Here is a 20,924-nt window from a genome sequence, read left to right as displayed (position 1 = left end):
CGGCAGAAAATGCTCATTATGCCTTCATTGATAGTGCTCTGTTCGCCTCTAGTGAACAAATTAAAGTAAAAAAGCGTTTTAAAATTGATTAAAGTGAAAAATCAAAAATTTTATGATGTTGAAAATTGAGAAACAATGAGTAGATCATGTTGCAGTGCGTACATTTCAGATCAAGATGATTTACAGGTCATAAAAGCTTATTTGGTGATGCTCAAAAATTATAATATTTTCGTCACTTGAGAACCTAGCTGGTTATTATTTAATATTTCTGTAAAGATGAAAAGGATATTTCTTATTTGGTGAAAAATTAATACTATGGGTAGTACGAAACAAGTCCTTATGAAAATTTGTTTAAGAAAATACGTACTTATGTAGAAAAAAGGAGTGCTCATTATGCCCTGGGTGTTCATTATGCCCTCATCTCCCCTACGCATGTCACATAGAATTTGACATTCGAAAACTCTACCTGATGATATTTTTTGTTCAAATTTTCTGTTTAAGATAGATCGACTATCACACTAATATTTCACAAAATTTGAGCTTCCGAAAATATGCTTGATCTGAGATACAGTAATTCTACGAAAATCGGACTTTTTGGAATTTTTCAACTAAAACTGCAATATCTCTGAAACTACGCATCGCCTACTGTAGGCTGTAACAGTAGACTGAGTCGATTTGAAGTCATTTTTGAATTTCTCAAACCCTGGGGTCTCAAAAGCTTCGTTTTGGCCAAAACTCATCCATGATTTTTTGCAGAATTTTTAAGTAACGTTTACATGAGTAAATTTGGACTTTTGGGTTTGTATGAGAAAGTTGAATATTTTGTACTGAAAAACCTACATCATTTTTGTTTCTTCTGTGCAACCGTGCCTGCTAATGGTTTTTGTGCCAAATCATAAATTCTTCAAAGCAAATTTTCCGCTGAACAACTTTGTCCAAGACCGTAAATTCGTATCTTATTAGACAAAAAAGTTATAAGCTGTTCAACAGAGGTATGTCTTTTGGCATTGATAAACAATAAATTCAATAGACACCACTGCTGGGTGCCTTGCGAGGTATTGCATGACTACTTTTCATGCAATACTTCGCGGGGCACAATCAGTGGTGTCAATTGAATTTATTGTTTATCTATGCCGAAAGATATACCCCTGTTAAACAGCTAATAACTTTTTTGTCTCATAAGATACGAATTTACGGTCTTGGACAAAGTTGTTCAGCGGAAAATTTCTTTGAAGGAATTTTAAATTGGAACAAAAACCATTAGCAGGCTCGGTTCCACAGAAGGAACAAAAATGATGTTGATTTTTCAGTACAAAATATTCAACTTTCCCATACAAACCTAAAAGTTCAAATTTACTCATGTAAACGTTACTTAAAAATTCTGCAAAAAATCATGGATGAGTTTTGGACCAAAACGAAGCTTTTGAGACCCCAGGGTTTGAGAAATTCAAAAATGACTTCAAATCGATTCAGTCTACTGTAACAGTGCTAAAAATTTCTACAAGTGCACACACATTTTTAAGGTTTATTCTCATCAGGAATTGAATATCAAAAAAAAAATTTATAGATCATTCAAAATTACACTTATTTTACCATGAGACAAATCAAATCTATCCTCAGTAAATGGAAAAAACACACACCTTTTTGGTGTGAATCAGTTCATTAGCTGCAAACATGTGAAAGATACAAAGGCATTTAAAGTTGACTGCAAATTCGACTGCAATGTCTATGAAATGGTACAATGGAATGGTTGAAATTTTGCAGAGTGACTAGTAAAGCTAGCATGTTTGAAATTTTGGAAAAGCTCTGGATAGGATAAAAAGTTAAGCTAGATAAAATATTTTAAAGCTGAACCCAAAAAGTAGAATTTCTCTAGAAAACAAGTGAATTCAGTATTCTTCTAGCGGATTCATAGCAAAATAGTTTAAAATTTATTAATGTTATCCAGAGCTCTTTTTATCTAAAATCGTTTATTAAGTGCCTTCTATTGTGAGAAAGATTCTCATTTATTCGGTTTGGTAGACTTTACTGTGTGATTTTTGAATCTGTGTGTCTTTTAGCTCGTAGCAGGAGCAACATTAAAACTTTTTTTTTTGTTTCGATTATAGTCGTTTTACCATCTTTATGGCATTCGCGACTTTATCAACGTTGCAGTTGGCGGATCGTTATTGAAAAACTTATCCGGTACAACTGTGTTCGATGTTTCCTCTTGGGCTCGAACTGGACATCGGCTCAGAAAGCAACTGACTTGCCAACTGAGCTATGTCACAAGCCCAGTTTATTTAAATTTGTGAATAGTGATTAGAATGATATATTTGTATTCTACATGCCCATATTTAAATTGACCTCCGGAAGAAAAAAAAAACACATTAAGACACAGGTAAAATACTTCCCTACGGCTTAGCTATGTTATTGCCTCCGTAAATATTATTTACAATTAGTCAAGAAGTGCAATTCTACGACACTTCAAGACGCTTATCAGTCCAGACGGCACCGGTTGGTTGGTTGATTACTCATATTTAATATTTACGATGGAAGCCGCCGGTCCTTACCGGTATTGGTACATGGATCACGTACAGTAGCGATGGTAAAAATAGTTAACTGTGGTTTGTTTTTAGTTTCTTTTAAGCTAGGGTGTTTGAGTTGAGTTGAAAAGTTTTACAATGAACAACTTTTATAGATTTTTGTATTTCGGATAATTTTTCCCTACTATCAGGAGTCGGACTAGAGGTAATTAAAACCGAATACAAACATAATTATATCGATAACAAGATTGTTACTGGCAATTAAAACTGGCTCAACCACGAAAAGTCTCGTAACATTGTGTAATCTAGTCCTCAAAGTTCTAATAACGGGAACCGTTTATTTCTTAAGAAGTCACCGATAGTTAAAAGCAGGACCTACATATGTTCTTATTCTGTGTACAAAAAGATGGTTGATGATTGGTTGCCATAAATACACAATGTACTGAACTCATAAAGTAGGATATGACATAACCACATTTCCAAACACACTGAACGACCATCATCGGGCCCATCCTTCGGTAGGGGTTCTCTAGGGTAGTCCATCACCTGAGAAAAATGATTCGGCTGTAATCTTAACAAAAACAGAATGGCTGCCTTTTAAATTTTCATTTATTTCAATTTTTTAATTTATAATTTGACTGCCCAATTTCTCAGTTCAATCTTTCCTACAAGTAATAAATACTGGAAAAATTAAGCTAACAAAAAATTTACTCGATGCATCCTACTGTACGCACATGTCCTGTTCTGGTGCCCGTAGTTCGTTTCATCTTTCCTCGGCTTGGCTCGGTAGGAAGGTATGATATTTTTATAGCTCACCATAAAAGGATGGACCATTTTCTCGCCATTTTTCCAAATGGTTAACTCCTTTGTGTCTTGTGGGGGGGCGAGGAATAATACTGGTTGCATCTCGTTTTTTTTTGTGCTGCTTCTTAGCATCAGCTACTCAAGCTTTTGTCTCTCTTGAGGAAAAGAGTCTTGCCGAGGAGTTTGAGGGGATGGGCTGGCTTACAGGGACATGTATCATAGTTCCGTGCTGCCTTGTGGAAAATCTTCAAGAGCTATGACAAAAGAAAAATCAATACCGTCGTAAGAGAGACAATTAATTTCAAGTGGCGATAGGTAAACATTGCAACCCCCGAAGTGGTTAGTGTGGAAAGTAAAATTTTGGTTTTTTTAAAGAGAGTATGAATAGAAAAATTGGCCAGGAGATGCCGGGAAAGAAACTTCATCAAAGCTTATTTTTTATTTAATTTTCATTTCAACGATATATACTTTTGGATTTTCAAATTCGCTAGCCAGTAGCTTAAAGGAGCCATAATTGTTTTTTTCTTTATTCTATATTATTTTACTACATAAAAACATTCGAAATCAAGAAAAAAATGCTAACGGATAAAGAGAACCGAACTTGAACATACAGTACCGTTCATAATTGTATAGAAACTGAAAGCACGCGAACTGTCACTTCGACTTTGAACTTCCATAACTGTTCACTCTGATGATATTTTTTGATCAAATTTTCTGCGTTAGTTAGATCAACTATCACACTATCATAACACAAAATTCACTCAATCACTCTGTAAAATTTTAATAAAAAATGTAGCGAAGTTTCTGAGATATTGTAGTTTGAATAGTATAAGTCCAAAAAGTCCGATTTTCGTAGAATTACTGTATCTCTGACCACACAAACTTCAGAAAGCTCAAATTTTGTGTTATGATAGTGTGATAGTTGATCTATCTAATGCAGAAAATTTGGTCAAAAAATATCATCATAGTAAAAAGTTATGGAAGTTCAAAGTCGAAGTGACAGTGCGCGTGCTTTCAAGTTCTATACAATTATGAACGGTACTGTATCTCATTTAACAAGAAGTCTGTTTCGCCAACTAGGCTACCGGAACTTGTTGGATATTAGTATACATGTTTATTTTTCTTGACTCTGTTTGGACCAATCAAAGCTATGAGAAAAAAATTTTTTTCTTGAAAATTGCTTGCTTATTTAAAATGTTGATACAAGTTTGATTCATTTTTCATTTTTTACGTGAAGAATTCAATCCAAACAAAATTAAAAAAATATATAAAATATATAAGTTTTGTGAAAATTTCTGGACCCAGAATTTATTTAAAATCAAATCTGTTGAAAGTGGACTTTTTTCAAAGATCGCGTTTGCGGAACCTCTAGACATGGTTTTTTAGTCGGCCCCATATAAAAGTTTGTTCCCCACATCCTAATCTACCATTTGGAGAGTGAGCCCCCAGATTCCCATACATTATGCAATTTTGGGACACCCTAGTGAACATATCTGAACATTTTTTTCCTGATTCAATAACGCAAGCGTGCATCTTTCAATTGAAATTCAACAGCAAAGCCTAAAGAAACTGTTTGTAATTGTGCTCCAAATATAGTGGCCCCCAGTAATCAATCTCGGGCTGATTTGTGGTTCCAATCAGTGGACCTGTCAACGGGTTTGCCACCAGAATAAAATGTGATAAAATATTCAGTGCTGTCTGTCAGCACTGCGATGCAAACTATGAAAGTCCCATAAATCGAACGCCTACACTTGTTAAAAGAAGTCGAGGTGAATACGTAATGTATTCATTGCGTGCTAAATAAGTGTTGGCTCCCAATTTCATTTGTCTGGCATTTTAAGTTCAAATCAGGGTGAGTGCACTTTAAATCTGTTCGAAAACCGAACGAAGGACACCCTTTCAAATTGAAGTTATCAATTTTCTTACCCCAATAATTTGCTTTTTATCCAAAAACTTCAAATTTTACAATCAAGGAAACATTTTAAACAAACCCCATGTTCCTCCGAATCGACCGATGTGGCTGCACCGCATTCAAACACAATTAGTAGTGAATTTTTAATTCTCTTCAAAATCCCACACGTAACCGCTTAAAAATGAAAATTATGGTTATGGTGCGGGTTGGCCAAATTACCGATGCAAATAACGCAGGAAAAAAAAAACACAACTCGATGACTGTTCTTTGGCCGGTGATGGGGTTCATTGGTGGTTTTGAGAAAATTGATTTTTATTTTCGGTGCTGTTACCGCAAACTTGCTCCGGTGATTTATATGGTGCCGGGGTCCAAATGAGGAAAGTTGAATACTTTCGAAAGCAACTTTTGTGAAGCGAAAGAAATGCCTATATCTACCATTAAGAACTCTGAAATTCGAAGAGCGGAAAGCAGCGATGTAAATTTCAGATTAAAATTCAATGCGACGTTGAAGTTCGAAGTAAAAAATTAACTAAAGGTTCAACTAAAGATGTAGGTTTGCACTGCATTACAGCTATAGAACTTCAGATTTAAGAAAAGTGACAAGTACTGTGTATACCTTGTACACTTAAAAAGGTTAGGAAGGCCTTACTCACGAAGATTCTCTAGAACAAATTAAAATTTATTCAGAAGCTAAATCAAGAGCTCAATTTAGCAAATTATCTTTATAAATTCCCTTTAAATCGAAACTTCGTGCAGTTGTTTAAAACATAATTCCACGTGTTTGAAAAAATCAAATAGATTCCTATAGAAGAGTTGTTATCTCTTCAAGAGTTCAAGAATAAATTTACATCTAAGGACTGTATTCGAAAAAATGCAACACTTTCATTTGTGAATAACTTTTGGATGCATTGATGGAAATTGATGAAATACCTAGTAATGTAATGTTCACATGTGCAAAATTTTGTGGCGATCTGTCAAGTAGTTTTTGATATAGCGTCTAATGAATAAGTTCATTCACTTTAATGTTTAGGCACTACCGTTTTTATAAATCAAGGCTATTTTTGTTGACGTTCTTCATTTTTTTGGAATGCGACCTTCAAAATAACTCAAATTTTTATATTTTATCGATGCTATTACATGTTCAGCAGATTGTCCACTTTCTGCGAGAAAACAACATTATTAACTTTTTAACACTCCATCATAGTTTTCGCTTAATGGCAGGAATCCAGATCATACCGAAAGAGAGTATTAACTTTAAGAAACCTTTGAAAACACCATGGAAGGAAAACGGTCGCTTTTATAGGTATTTTTTGTTATATTTAGACGTTAATTTTGCTAATCATTATGTACCACATCGATTTGCATCTTCTACAGATCGACAGCCAAATTAAGAACTAGGTAATTTTTTTTTAAATTTTCTTCTCGTTCTTCCCCGGGATGTTTGAGCGAGGCTTTTCAATGAACAATTTCTGACAAGAAATCCGCCAGGTGCCCGCTAAAAACAATTTCCTACCGATTTCCTTTTCGAAATTTTTCAAAAACTCACCCCGCTAACAGGACTACCATTTTGCGCACGATTTAACTACCGTATTTTGTTTATTTTATCGGTGGACTTTTTTTTTTTCATGAAGACACGACGTTTGGTCTGTTTTTCGTTTGTTGAACGAAACAGACAGAAAAATTGACCAGCTTTACCTCTTCTCCAATTGAAAGATTCGGATAACGCTTTGTTAAGCCCCTCACTTCCCATACATCCATGGGATTAATCATTCTTGCTTTTATTCAAATTTTAGCTCCTCTAGGATTTCAAAAACGATGTACCACTTTAATGGTGTATCAACTCCTGTGTCAACGAATATCGGCTAGCCATCTCATGCTCATGCGCTGTTACTGGGGCTACCTCATCCGGATACGGCCTGGTTTTAAAACTAGACCCAAATCGTTTTGGCAGTACATCAAGGACCAACAACGGAAAGAATCCGGCTTACCGTCCTACATGTTTTCGGAAGACAAGTCGGCTACTTCAGACCATGATATTTGTAACCTCTTCGCTGACAAATTCCGTAGTACTTTTGATTCTGGTTCAATATCTCCGAACCAGTTGACTATTGTGGCTGGTAACGTCCCACGTCACATCGTAATCGATGACGATGCCATCGTGAAGGCGACTGCTAAAGCTGAAATCCAGTCTTTCTGCAGGTCCGGATGGCATACCAACGACTTTCCTGAAGCAATATATACCACATATGCTGACTCCTATAAAACGAATCTTCCAAGCATCGCTCTCGGAATCCACGTTCCCTTCCATTTGGAAAAAGGCTTACATCCCGAATAGCCAAAACCATGGTATCACATTCATTTTCCAGTGATTTTGAGTATGACCATGTTATTCATCGTAATCACATCACCCCAGTTTAAAAATTTCAAAAATTTATGCACTTACATTTTATTGTGTAGGACAATGACAGTCGAAGCCGGTCGAGACACTTGGTTTTTGTTCTCAAAAAAATTCTATCGTCAGAAAAAAAAATCAGGAAGCTTTAGTGAAAAATATTCATCAAGATGAGCGCAAAGGTAGGTTCTATCGGAGCTTGAAAGGAAAAAAAACATTATTAATCTTTTTATTTATCATTTCTAGCGACTAAATGCCTTGACAAATTGGAAAGCCGGTATCCCGTAAAGTCTAAGGCCAACCCAGCTGGTGCAAAACGAAAATATGACAGCATCCCAATAAAGTTTTTCATCAAGTAATTCTTAAATGAGTTTTTTCAATAATAATAAAATGTTGATAGAAAAATAAATGTTAACAAGAAATGAACACGGACATTTTATTTTGAGATCACGAATTTACATAGAATTTTATCTTCCTTGAAACAATGAACATTCAATGAAATTCAATGAAAAAACAATTAATTGAAATTCATGGTTTTTTCATGATGTTTTGCTAAATATTCGGGATGTTTCCGGTCTACAAAAAAAGGTGCCGGGAAAAAAGTAAACAATTCTCGCGGTATTTTTGCATTATGTGCGATTGCCAAACTGTATGAGCTGGTTTTCTTAGATACATTTCTCTCGTATTGCAAATTTCATTGCTCTAACGAACAACATGGATTCATGCTTAGGCGCTCTACGACAACAAACTTGTTGCATCTTCCGTGCAAGACAGCTTTGTCAGTAGATCTCAAACCGACTTCTTCTACTCCGACCTGTACGCGGCTTTCAACAAGGTAAACCACAAATCGTATCATATTTGCGGCTTTTTACTGGAATAGTTCCATAGCTACCAGGTAGGACAGAAACTTATTGTACGAACAGGTGAATCATTTTCCAATCAATTACCTGCCTCTTCTGGAGTACCTCAAGGGAGCCTTTAGGATCCATAATATTCCTGATCTACTTCAACGATGTGCTGTTGCTTCTCGATTGACCAAAACTGGCGTATGTCGACGACTTGAAATTATTTCAACCCATCACCAGCCCCGAAGGTGTGAACGTCTTGCAGAGCCAGTTTAACATATTCGCCGCCTGGTGTGATGTCAATTGCCTTTTCTTGAATCGCAACAAATGCACGGTAATTTTGTTTTCACGCAAGTAACTCCTGCTATCGGCTGATCATTTTCTTGGACATGAGGCAGTTGTACGAGTTGAGCGTGTAAAAGGCCTTGGTGTTATCCTGGACAAACGGCTGAATTTCAAGATCCACACAAACTACATCGTTGATAAAGCTTCCAGATGCCTGGGTCTTCTATTCCGTATGGCAAAAGATTTTAAAGGATATTTATTGTCTCAAGAGTCTTACTGTAGTTTGGTTCGATCGTCCCTCGAATATGCCCCGGCTGTATGGTGTCCCTACTACCAAAATGGCTCGGAAAGTATCGAGGCCATCCAGAGGCGTTTTTTGCGTTTCTCTTCGGAACCTGAGCTGGCAGGATCCGTTCCGACTTCCCTGTTACGAAAACCTGTGCCGCCTAATCGACAGGTTTTTATCCAAATTGGTGTTTTGACTTTTCAAGTTTAGACGTATTTTGCGTCACCCAATTTTGGCGACGAACGTGTTAAAGCATAGTTCAGTAACTACTTGCGACGCCTTCAAGGCTTAAGGAATTTAAGTCTTCAGCAAAAAGGTAGAGGTACGTGTCCTCAGCAAAAAAATGATCGCCTTGGATAAAAATCCTGAACGAGACGACAACAGAGGAAGAACTAAGGGTGGTACTGGTACTGGTACCGAAAATCCGTATTAGAGGTTTTTCTATGACTGGATCGAACGTTGGAATGGTTGTAAAACTGTATGCAGCTTCTAATGTTTAAGATGAGGTATATTTGTCGTAGATAGGATTAACGGAGAAGTCACTCGAAGGAGCCCCAAAGATCTGGGAACCTGGAATACCTGAAAAAAAAACAGGCGAATGCCTTTGGCAGACAATACACTTCGATAAGATTAGTCGAAGTTTTAATAAGGGAGCGGAACTTGAACGATCGGTCTTCGAAAAACCTAACGAGGGTATTCTTACGCGCATGCGTGTCTTAAAAGTTAAATAAGTCCAGTAGACTGTTCCAAATTTGTATTAGAAATTTAAAACCTGTGAAATGTTTTGCGCTGCAGGCTTAAATTGATCCTCGGTCTAGTACAAGATTTTATGCCAAATTTAGGCCAGATCGGAACACGAAAAGAGGGCGCTCAACGAGCCTTAAGTTTGTATGAGATTTTGAGATATTTTGTTCGGGAGAAACATGAAAAACCAGTTTTTCATCAATAATATTGTTTCCCTTCGGTCGATTTCTTTTAAATACGGTTTTCCAACATTAAAAATTAGTCTTAAATTAATTCGTTAACCAAAAGCTAGTGGACTAACGGTTTTGTGCCAGACACTGATAGAAGGTTGTATGCAACCTGTAGGAAATACTCAAAAATTTATTGCAGACAATGCTTTTAAAAACATCGAACTCCTTCCAAATATCTATCTTCACTGATGTCAGCATTTTCATGACTGAGGTTTGTAGGAAGATCACAGTCACGAATTTTAAAATGAAGTGACTTTTGTTCGACTGTCAGTCAGAGATTGCTTTGTGCATAATCGGTAGATTTTCGGTTCAAAGTAAAATGTATACTGTGATTGAAGAATAATTTCACATTCACACTAGCATTTCACCAGTTTTGAGCTCTGCTTGAAATATTTATTTCTCAATTTCTACGAACTTGTTGGTTGATTGCCATTAAAACGCAATAGCTTGAATTTAAACTCTGTGTAAAGAATCATAACAAGTCGCTCAATTTGCTGTTTTTTACCATTCTTTAACGAAAATTACTTGTTAAACCCATAAAAAATCACTTCTAACTTTTCTGTTCATCTTTATAAACTTTTAACACTTAATACTTCATCGGTAGGTCGAAATAAAAAAATTATAAATCTTTTAAGCGGAGGTTAATTTATCTTTAAAATCCAAATAATTTAATTTGTTGTTCTACTAACACAACTTTTCAATATATTCATCGTCATAATTTGTAGTTTTATGATTTTTGTGCCGTCTACTGTATGTCTTTGAAGACCAACACTTTACTGTCAAACTTGTTCATTCATCTGGAACGGCACCTATTTGGTATTGCATATCTGTACCTCACAGGCTCACAGAAGAAGAACAATGCCTGTCCAAATGTACGCAATTTGCAGAACAAAAACATCGAAAATAGGTTTTTCATACGCCTACGACACGATTCTCTCCCGAACGGACGAGAGCTTCGGTTACCATCACCATTCCCAAGCACAATGCACGTTACACTTTTTTTGGCCAAGGGAGGAGGGCTCTGAAATTTAATAGCAGGTCCCGTTCCAAACGCGCGCGCGCCCCCATTACTGGAAGGTACTGTGCCCGGAGAGTTCATTAGGTTGGAAAAGTTATAGAAACAAAACAACAACTAAAAACAGCACACTGAAAGCATTTTCGCCTACAATTCTTGTCCAGGGGGCGTCGCGAACCTTAATGCACTTTTTTCAGTGGCACCATCGACCGACCGGCTGATGCTCATATAGTGATGAGACGATGGAAAAAACACTAAACGACCTTTTGCACTAGAAATTTGTTTTTCAAATACTCTTATGATTTTTATCACTGATTTGAGTCACAATAATATACATGCTATTGATAAATATTTTCTAAACGTTCATATCATTCCCTTGAAAAAGATATGTAATTTTGATCGAAACGTAGGAAAATTGAAAAAATCAATTCAACTGGTCAACAAACTATCCAATCAAAACAATTGCCCGAAAAAAACATCACGAATCGGTCACTGGAAACAAGAACCACGAACTAACCCACCAATAAACGGTAAACGGACGTCATTGGTGATTCATGCCTCGGCACGCGATGCTGTGGGGGTGGACATTTTGGACGCAATTCGGTTGTTGTATGAAAAAGTGTTTGTTTTTGCTTCTGTGTTCTACTATCAAAATACTGGAGCTGGTTTCGAGGATACCGAGCCGGAGTTCCGCGCGCCGAGGGTCCGACCGATCGCGACCCGTTCCGTCTGAAGACTGATGAAAACAAGATTAACTAACACGGGCGACACGGAGTGGGTCCCCCGGTCCGGCTCGGGATGTGTTGCATGTTGCTCGGTTGCTTGCCAGCAAGGCTGAAGGAATTGCTCAGGTGCCGGATAAATCTGTCCCAGTCACCTTTTGCCGCTTTTCCGTTTTCCCCCCGTTTCGGTTTTCGTCACCCTTCTAGAGGGTTATTGGAGTCCGTGTTTTAGGATTGAGGCAGTGGTGCGCAAACCTCTGATGAGTATTTTGGATTTTGGGCAGTCGGTTTAAACGTTCTTAAATTTAGCCAGGACTACTATAATACACTATTACGGTTCGAAAACAGACATCTAAACCTTGGGTTCACAACTGTTTCTTGTTCCGACAGAAGGCAACTTTACATAGAATTCCGTCTATAAATGGTAAATGGACAGCGGACAGTTCTGGCTGTTGTCTACGTTACGAGGCGTTATCTCATTCAGGAGATAGTGATAGATTCTAGGGACGGATTTGTGATGGCAGAAATTACCGGAATTATTTTCTGCAGCGACTACACTTCACCAAGATGGACAATCGGGGAGTTCAACACAATGTTGGATGAACTCACTCACAAATTGACAGGAAGGGCCTCTAAAGTGAAGGATGTCGGAATCCTGTAGTTTTAAGGTAACCGCCTGTCCAAAAGCGGAGATGGAATACCAAAATGTTTTATCAGGAGGTTTGCGTTGAAGCTTTAAACATGCAGCAGGATCGCTGAGGAGCTCACGGATATGATGGTAGCGGTGTGCGACATGAGTCATGACCATGCTCAGAGTATATATACTTGAGTGACGACTATTGGTCGACCTCAAAAATTGCAGAGGTTCATGCCAGCTACCTGAAATCTAGGCATAACACTCAAGCGAACTTTTATTTAGAACCAGCAAGGAGAACTGTTACAGAGTACTGTGTTAGAGCATAGATGACTACCCTTGAGGTCAAGGCTAGAACGTTGCACTGGAGAGATTCGTTGGGCCTAAGTCTCTGTCCGAAAAGTGACCTGACAATTTGCCGGAGATCATTGCGCATCTTTTCCGACAGCATGGCCCGATACAGTAGCAAGTAACCCCGACGTGGTAGTCTACAACATCGAAGAAATAACAAACGAGGAACTTGCGGCTATCGCTAAGAAACTTTCCGTGAATAAGACCTCATGTCCAGATAGAATTACAAACTAAGTACTGAAAGTGGCAGTACGGACATTTCCGGAATATTTTCAGAGGGGATAAAACTAATAAAGCTTAGTTCTTTTATAAATGGGACAGATACGAATGCGTGTATCTTAAAAACCATTTGTTTAATCTAAATACTTCCTATGAAGGAAATGAAGGTAGTCTTATGTTAATTCATGAAAAAAATTGAAAAAAAATATATATCGTTTTTTTGTAAGAAAAAATACTACTTTATTCTTGGTACCTCCGGCCTGCGCACACTTTTTTCAGCCATGATATTCATCAGAGTTTCAAACTTATAGTTTTTCAAATCTGTATTTTAGATGGCTACATCTTTTTCTTCAATTTCTGCTACTTTTCGGTCCAATACTTCTCTTTTAAAAGAAACTGAGGCTTATTTAGTGGATACGGCTGTTTCGAAATTGCCAAAACTTGATTAATCTTGTGCCACTTTAAAACGTCTTTAATGGGATTTCTGCTTGCAAAATCTGACAATAACGAAGTAAAACCATCATAAGATTGAATTTAAAGTAAAATCGGTTGGTATAGATCGTAGATTGCTTTTTAGGCTTTGAAAACCAGCGAAAACCAAAGTTTTCGTTTTGAAAATTGTTTTTTAATCTCCACAGAAGCAGAATATTGGCAAATCATTATATTTTTTATCAAAACAAACAGCAAATACATACTTTAATATGCTAGCGACCTTGCCACAGGTTATAGGATTCAAATGCTTAATTTGTTTGAAATAGGGTTTTTCATAAGTTTTTTCTTCCATCAGAAATCATCTGTCTTATAGCCTCGGTACCGGTAATACAGCTTACGAGCTCCTGAACTAGCAAAAAATTGTTGTTCCAGGTTAGGTTTGAATGACTCGTCACTAGGCAACACTTTCAGCTTATCGAAGGAAAAAAATCTACACTTAGTTTTCCGCTTTTTCAAAATTAAAAATGCTGGTGTGAGCCTTGACTTCCCTTATGATCCTTAACCGTAGTTTCCGATCATGTGGTTCACTCCAATGCTTGATTTGAACTTTGTGGACATTTTTGACAGTGTTTGCATACCTTTCCACCTGTAAAACGCAGTAATTCTTTGAATAATCAACGGTTTTATCAGCTATCAATTTGATAATGATGGATTTTGAAGGAAACTGTGCAAAATTTTTTTTAAATTTTTTTCTTGCACCATGAATATCTCAAAATCGCGTTAATTTAAAATTAGGAAAAAAAATAGTTCGAATAGTACTTTTTACAGGCAGCAAAATGCTATAGAAGTTTTGAACGTCCGATTACTAGTAAACAAGCAATTAGCAAAAGAAAGTGCCACATTTCTAAAAGAACGAAGCTTTATATTGGTATTCAATTTGATGAGACATTCAAGCTTGTCCCTTTTTTTTTTTGAAATTTCGAACTCTCTTCTCGACTTGCTTTGAATTTTTATCTTGCCTCGAGCTGCTTTCCCAACCCACATGATTATCAATTCGATAAGATATTGAAGCTGTCCTCTCAACTCGCCTTTCAATTTTAAGCTGTCCTCTCAACTCGCTTGAAATTTTTATCGATATGAACAGGCTGTCTTTTCAATTTGCCTTTCAATTTCAAGCTGTCCTCTAAACTCGCTTGAAATTTTTATCGATATGATCAGGCTGTCCTCTCAAATCGCCTTTCGATTTTAAGCAATCATCTCAACTGGCTTAAAATTTTATAGATATGATCAGGCTGTTCTCTCAACTCGCTTTTAAATTTTAGGCTGTTCTTAAAACTCGCGTCAAATTTCCATTGATATGATCAGTCTGTCCTCTCAACTCGCCTTTCAATTTCAAGCTGTCCGCTCAACTCGCTTGAAATTTCTATCGATATGATCAGGCCGTCATCTAAACTCACCTTTCAATTTCAAGCTGTCCTCTCAACGCGCTTGAAATGTTTATCGATATGATCAGGCTGTTTTCTCAAATCGCTTTTCAATTTCAAGCTGTCATCTCAACTGGCTTGAAATTTCTATCGATATGATCAGACTGTCCTCTCAACTCACCTTTCAATTTTAAACTGTATTCACATCTCGCTTGAAATGTTTATCGATATGATCAGGCTATCCTCTCAACATGCCTTTCAATTTCAAGCTGTCTTCTCAAATAGCTTGAAATTTCTATCGATATGATCAGACTGTCCTCTCAACCCGCCTTTCAATTTCAAGCTGTCCTCGGCTCGATTGAAGTTTCTAACGATATGGTCAGTCTGTCCTCTAAACTCGCCTTTCAATTTCAAGCTGTCCTCTCAACTCGCTTGAAATTTTTTTCGGTACGATCAAGCTGTCCTCTCCACTCGCCTTTCAATTTCAAGCTGTCATCTCAACTCGCTTGAAATTTCTATCGATTTGGTCAGGCTGTCCTTCAAACTCGCATTTCACTTTAAGCTGTCCTCTCAACTCTCATGAAATTGCTATCGATATGATAAGTCTGTCCTCTCAACTCGCTTTTCAACTTCAAGCTGTTCTCTCAACTCGATTGAAATTTCTATCGATATGATTGATTAGTCTGTCCTCTATACTCGCCTTTCAATTTCAAGCTGTCCTCTCAACTCGCTTAAAATTTCTATCGATATGATCAGGCTGTCCTCTCAACTCGCCTTTCAATTTCAAGCTTTCATCTTAATTGGCTTGAAATTTTAATCGATTCGTTAAGGCTGTCCTCTCAACTCGCCTTCCAATTTCAAGCTGTCCTCTCAACGCGCTTGAAATGTTTATCGATATGATCAAACTGTTCTCTCAACTCGCCTTCCAATTTCAAGATGTCATCTCAACTGGCTAGAAATTTCTATGGATATGATCAGGCTGTCCTTTCAACTCGCCTTTCAATTTCAAGCTGTTCTCACAACTCGCTTGAAATGTTTATCGATATGATCAGGCTATCCTCTCGACTTGCCTTTCAATTTCAAGCTGTCCTCTCAACTGGCTTGAAATTTCTATCGATATAATCAGGCTGTCCTCTCAACTCGCCTTTCAATTTCAAGCTGTCTTCGGCTCGATTGAAATTTCTAACGATATGGTCAGTCTGTTCTCTCAACTCGCCTTTCAACTTCAAGCTGTCCTCTCAACTCGCTTGAAATTTTTTTCGGTACGATCAAGCTGTCCTCTCAACTTGCCTTTCAATTTCAAGCTGTCCTCTCAACTCGCTTGAAATTTCTATCGATATGATCAGGCTGTCCTCTAAACTCACCTTTCAATTTCAAGCTGTCCTTTCAACTCGATTGAAATTTCTATCGATATGATCAGGCTGTCCTATCAACTCGCCTTCCAATTTCAAGCTGTCTTCTCAACTAGCTTGAAATTTCTATCGATATGATCAGGCTGTTCTCTAAACTCGCCTTTCAATTTCAAGCTGTCATCTCAACTGGCTTGAAATTTCTATCGATATGATCAGGCTGTCCTCTCAACTCGCCTTTCAATTTCAAGCTCTCAACTCGCTTGAAATTTCAATCGATATTATCAGGCAGTCCTCTCAACTTGCCTTTCAGTTTCAAGCTGTCATCTCAACTGGCTTGAAATTCCTTTCGATTTGATCAGGCTGTCTTCTTAATTCGCCTTTCACAAGCTGTCCTCTCAACTCGCATGAAATATCTATCGATGTGATCAGTCTGTCCTCTCAACCCACCTTTCAATTTCAAGCTGTCCTCTCAACTCGCTTGAAATTTTTTTCGGTACGATCAAGCTGTCCTCTCAACTCGCCTTTCAACTTCAAGCTGTCATCTCAACTCGCTTGAAATTTCAATCGATATTATCAGGCAGTCCTCTCAACTTGCCTTTCAGTTTCAAGCTGTCATCTCAACTGGCTTGAAATTTCTTTCGATTTGATCAGGCTGTCCTCTTAATTCGCCTTTCACAAGCTGTCCTCTCAACTCACATGAAATATCTATCGATGTGATCAGTCTGTCCTCTCAACCCACATTTCAATTTCAAGCTGTCCTCTCAACTCGCTTGAAATTTTATTCGGTACGATCAAGCTGGCCTCTCAACTCGCCTTTCAACTTCAAGCTCTCCTTTCAACTCGCTTGAAATTTCTATCGATATGATCAGGCTGTCCTCTAAACTCGCTTTTCAAATTCAAGCTGTCATCTCAACTGGCTTGAAATTTCTTCCGGTACGATCAGGCTGTCACTCAATTCGTATTTAGATTTCAAGCTGCCTTCTCAACTTGCTTGAAATTTCTATCGATATGATCAGGCTGTCCTCCAATCTCGCCTTTCAATTTCAAGCTGTCATCTCAACTCACTCGAAATTTATATCAATATGATCAGGCTGTCTTCTCAACTCGCCTTTCAATTTTAACCTGTCATCTCAACTGGCTTGAAATTTCTATCAATATGATCAAGCTGTCCTCTCAACTTGCCTTTCAATTTTAAACTGTCCTCTCAACCCGCTTAAAATTGTGAACATGATCAAGCTGTCATTACGACTCGTTTGATATTTCAGATTATTTCAATTTACTCATTTTACCATTTTTTTTCTTACTGGGTAATTAATAACATGCTTGGTTTTCAAGCAATTATGATGAAATTTTTTTGAACGTGAACGTGGTCCTCGCCTTTGTTAACCTTTTTTTGGTTCAATTTCTTTCGTAATTTCCCGTTTTTCGAGGTCAACAGGAAATGACCTGCCAGGGTCGCCAAATGTGCAGACCTATCCGGAGTTTGCAAGCTCGGATTCAGCACCGGAGAGCCCTCGGATCACGAACGACTGACCGACTGGCTGCACGCTGGAGGAGAATGGCCCGGTGTTGGTTTAATCAATTCATACAGAGAGTTGCTTGCGGAAGTCTTTGACCGAAATTTGGTACGGCTCAAGAGTTCCCATCAGGTCATTTCCAAGGACATTGATATTGTGCCCAGGAGGAACGTAGCGCACGGAACGATTTAGACTGGTTCGAGTATGGTTTGGGTTAAAAAGAGTAATCTCAATATCGGCAAGAAACTTTTGGATTCAGCTCCCATATCTTTTCGATAGATAGATGGATTTTATAGTATAGTTTGATCTATAAGGATGTTCAATCAGTTGTCAGCTGAACAGGTATACACTCGGATGCCGGAATACCTATCTGTGACGATTGAACGTTGAACATGTTGAGAAATTTCGAAACTTTCTTGTGAAATAGATTCACGAAGGTATATGAAGATCTTAAATACAATTCAACAATGCCAACTAAAAGTTTTAAAAGTGCTCAACGAGAATTTTATAACAAACGCCTTCAAGTGTATAGCTAGTTTTATTTAAACAGAAATCTTGAAGAAACAATATTAGAAAGCGATTTTTTCTTATTGAGTTTTTTCTTGTTTCTTGTTGTTCAAAGTTGTTTCACTCACCGAAAAAACTCAATAAGAAAAAACCGTATAAAAAGTACCGGTGATAAACTTTAAAGTGTTTTTACTCGGTCAAATACACGCTTCGTTTATATTCTTTTCAAACATCAATTTCCGAAACTTCAAGCTCCCAATGAATATTCACCAAACAGAGCGGATATTCCTTAAAGCTGTCACATTCATTAGTGATTCTTGCACCAAACAGTATAAATCACGTTAAAAGCATTCATCGTTTAGTTTGAGAACCACCGTTTCCGAAAGATGAAGCAGCACAACCTTTGCCGGAGCTGTGTTTGTGTACGTACATGGTACGCTGTGCTGTGCTCCTCAATCACATCAACGTGAAGTGTTTTTGAATATAATTAATATAGAGAGAGGAAAAAATCGAGTTCATCCCAGTCATCGACAGCAGTAGCTCTCGGGCCATCATTGGGAGGAAGGACGACGATGTAAACGCGGGCAAGGAGTAAGCGAGAGCCAGGGCAAGCAGATAGAGCATGTATTCGAGCATAGAAAAAAGGTTATGTGCCATGCCAGCCAGCCAGCCAGCTAGCCAATACCGATCGAACAAATCCGTTCGATCAGAACATGGGACAAAAGCTCAAAGCATGATGAAGATGACAGTTTGGTACAGATTCAGACTAGAGTTGTGTGCCCTAGAGTGGCTGTTTACCTTAGCAAAATTTGATGAGGTATACAGCTAATTTAAACGTACGCTTGGAAAAGGGTATATGAACGTATTTTGAATTCAGTATTCAAAATTATAAAGTTCTTTTGACTCCATATTTCCAGAATACGTAAGCCAACTTACACGTAATCCATTTTCCTCTTTGGAAGAGAAATTGTCAATCAAAGTTGGAACTTCAGAAGTAAATTGTATCTAGCAGTTATCCTCGAAAATATTGCTTCTTCAGTACACGGTAGGTAATTGAGATACAAACCAATTTTCGATACACCCCATCATTGAGTGCTACCTTCCGGAAAGGTTCGCATCGATGATGTTTCCTATTGACGACGACGACGACAACATGCAAAGGGGGTCCCAAAGTCAGTCATCCGGTGTGTAGCACATGCCTGTCAACATTTGCAAGAGATCTACCTCTACCAGGTGCTTCCTCGCAGCATTGGACTGGAAAAGCAATGGGGGGAAGAGAGAAGCACCATAAATGGTAGCATATCAGCAAGGGGGTTAATCCCGATTGCCGGAGGGAGGAATCCCTGAAATAGATGGCTGAGTTGAGAGCAGACGAGCAGCGAGATGTGTGTATGATCAGTGAGCCATATCAACAGGGCTTTTCTTTCGGAAAAATGTTGAGGGAAAAAGGCTGTAAAATTGATAATGAAGAGGTAACGACACGAGTGAACCGGTGCGGGATCCGATGGGTGGTTTTTGTGTAAAACAGATGATGATACGCATAAATAAATCGAAAAGGTCAGCTATACATATCGTAGAGTGAACGACTACAGTACATTTTTGGGCGAATGGAGGTCATAGAATGTTTGGGTTGTTGTCGGTTAATAGGAACTCCGAAAAATACGTTCGAGATTAAAGGGGAGAAACGAGTTAAGGATGCTGTTTAATTAAGCATATACAAACTTCGATGAATTTAAATCAATTTTAGAATCCAGACTAGAGATGTACCGAATAGTGGTATTCGACGAACGGCCGAATACCGAATATTGACCTTTTCAACTATTCGGCCAAACGAATACGGTCGAATATTCTATAGAGTATTCAATGAAAAAACCTTAAACGATTATTTCAATGCTTTCTATTTCTTCCATATTAATGCCTCTCATGTTTTTATTATTTTCAACCAGATCATATTATCGGATGATGTATTACAAGATATTTTTTAAGTGGAGATCTTTCTGATTTTTAAAATGTCATCAATAACTGAAAAGACATCAAATGGATAGTCGCTTCGAAGGCGTTTATCACCAAAGCGATTGCGTTCCTGTGAAATCTGGGATAAAACAAGTCGAAACAGGTGCCAAGCTATTTGGAATTGCTTGTCTAATATTGAATTAGATGAAGGTCGAATTTGAGCAAGATAACTTTAAAAAAGTTGTTGAAAAGATAGATTATCTTTAACCTTAAGCATACCATACTTTCAACCACACGTATCCAGACGGTCAGGCAACCAGAACGATTTTTGAGAAAATCAAAATTAAAAAGGGCAAAATTTATGTACATATATTTTGAAATATTTGAAAAATTTAACACAAAGTCTAAATAACTTTAAAGAGGAATTTGAGTTTTTTTTATTTGATTTAGCAAATAATCTGAACAAACCCGAGCAAATTTCGGGAAGTATTAAACAATATCTGGATATCCCGTTCAGATTTCACTTATCTGGTTTTTTTACTGGATTTATGGGCAAGCCTGAATATATCCAGAAAATCTGGAATAAACTAAAATCAAAGTATAAAGCGATACCGTTCAGTATTTTCCTGTACGATCTACAGTGAAATATACGCGGATACACCTTAGATGTTTTGCTGAAATCATAAGTCTTTAATGATTGTGTAGCTTTTTCAACATTACTTTTGGATATTTTATAAATTATTAAAAACTATTTGGAAAATGTACAAGTCTGTAG

General features: G+C 37.5%; 1 protein-coding gene across 7 annotated transcripts in view; it reads right to left on the bottom strand.

Moving 5' to 3' along the window:
- Positions 1 to 20,924, bottom strand: part of LOC129755424 (cAMP-dependent protein kinase type II regulatory subunit) — a 304,331-nt gene that overhangs the window by 62,759 nt on the left and 220,648 nt on the right. The window contains exon 1 of one of the 7 annotated variants that reach the window (XM_055751920.1): positions 11,556 to 11,762. The exons of 5 other annotated variants lie outside the window; for them this stretch is intronic. The gene's annotated coding sequence lies outside the window, so the exon portion shown is untranslated. Of the gene's footprint in view, positions 1 to 11,555; positions 11,763 to 20,924 lie in introns of those variants that run through there. One more of the 7 variants, XM_055751919.1, reaches the window with a different exon arrangement.

Source organism: Uranotaenia lowii, chromosome 3 (genome assembly GCF_029784155.1).
Source record: "Uranotaenia lowii strain MFRU-FL chromosome 3, ASM2978415v1, whole genome shotgun sequence".
Lineage (NCBI taxonomy): Eukaryota > Metazoa > Arthropoda > Insecta > Diptera > Culicidae > Uranotaenia > Uranotaenia lowii.
Note: the sequence above shows the minus strand (reverse complement) of the source record. Positions and strands in the feature narration are given on the sequence as shown.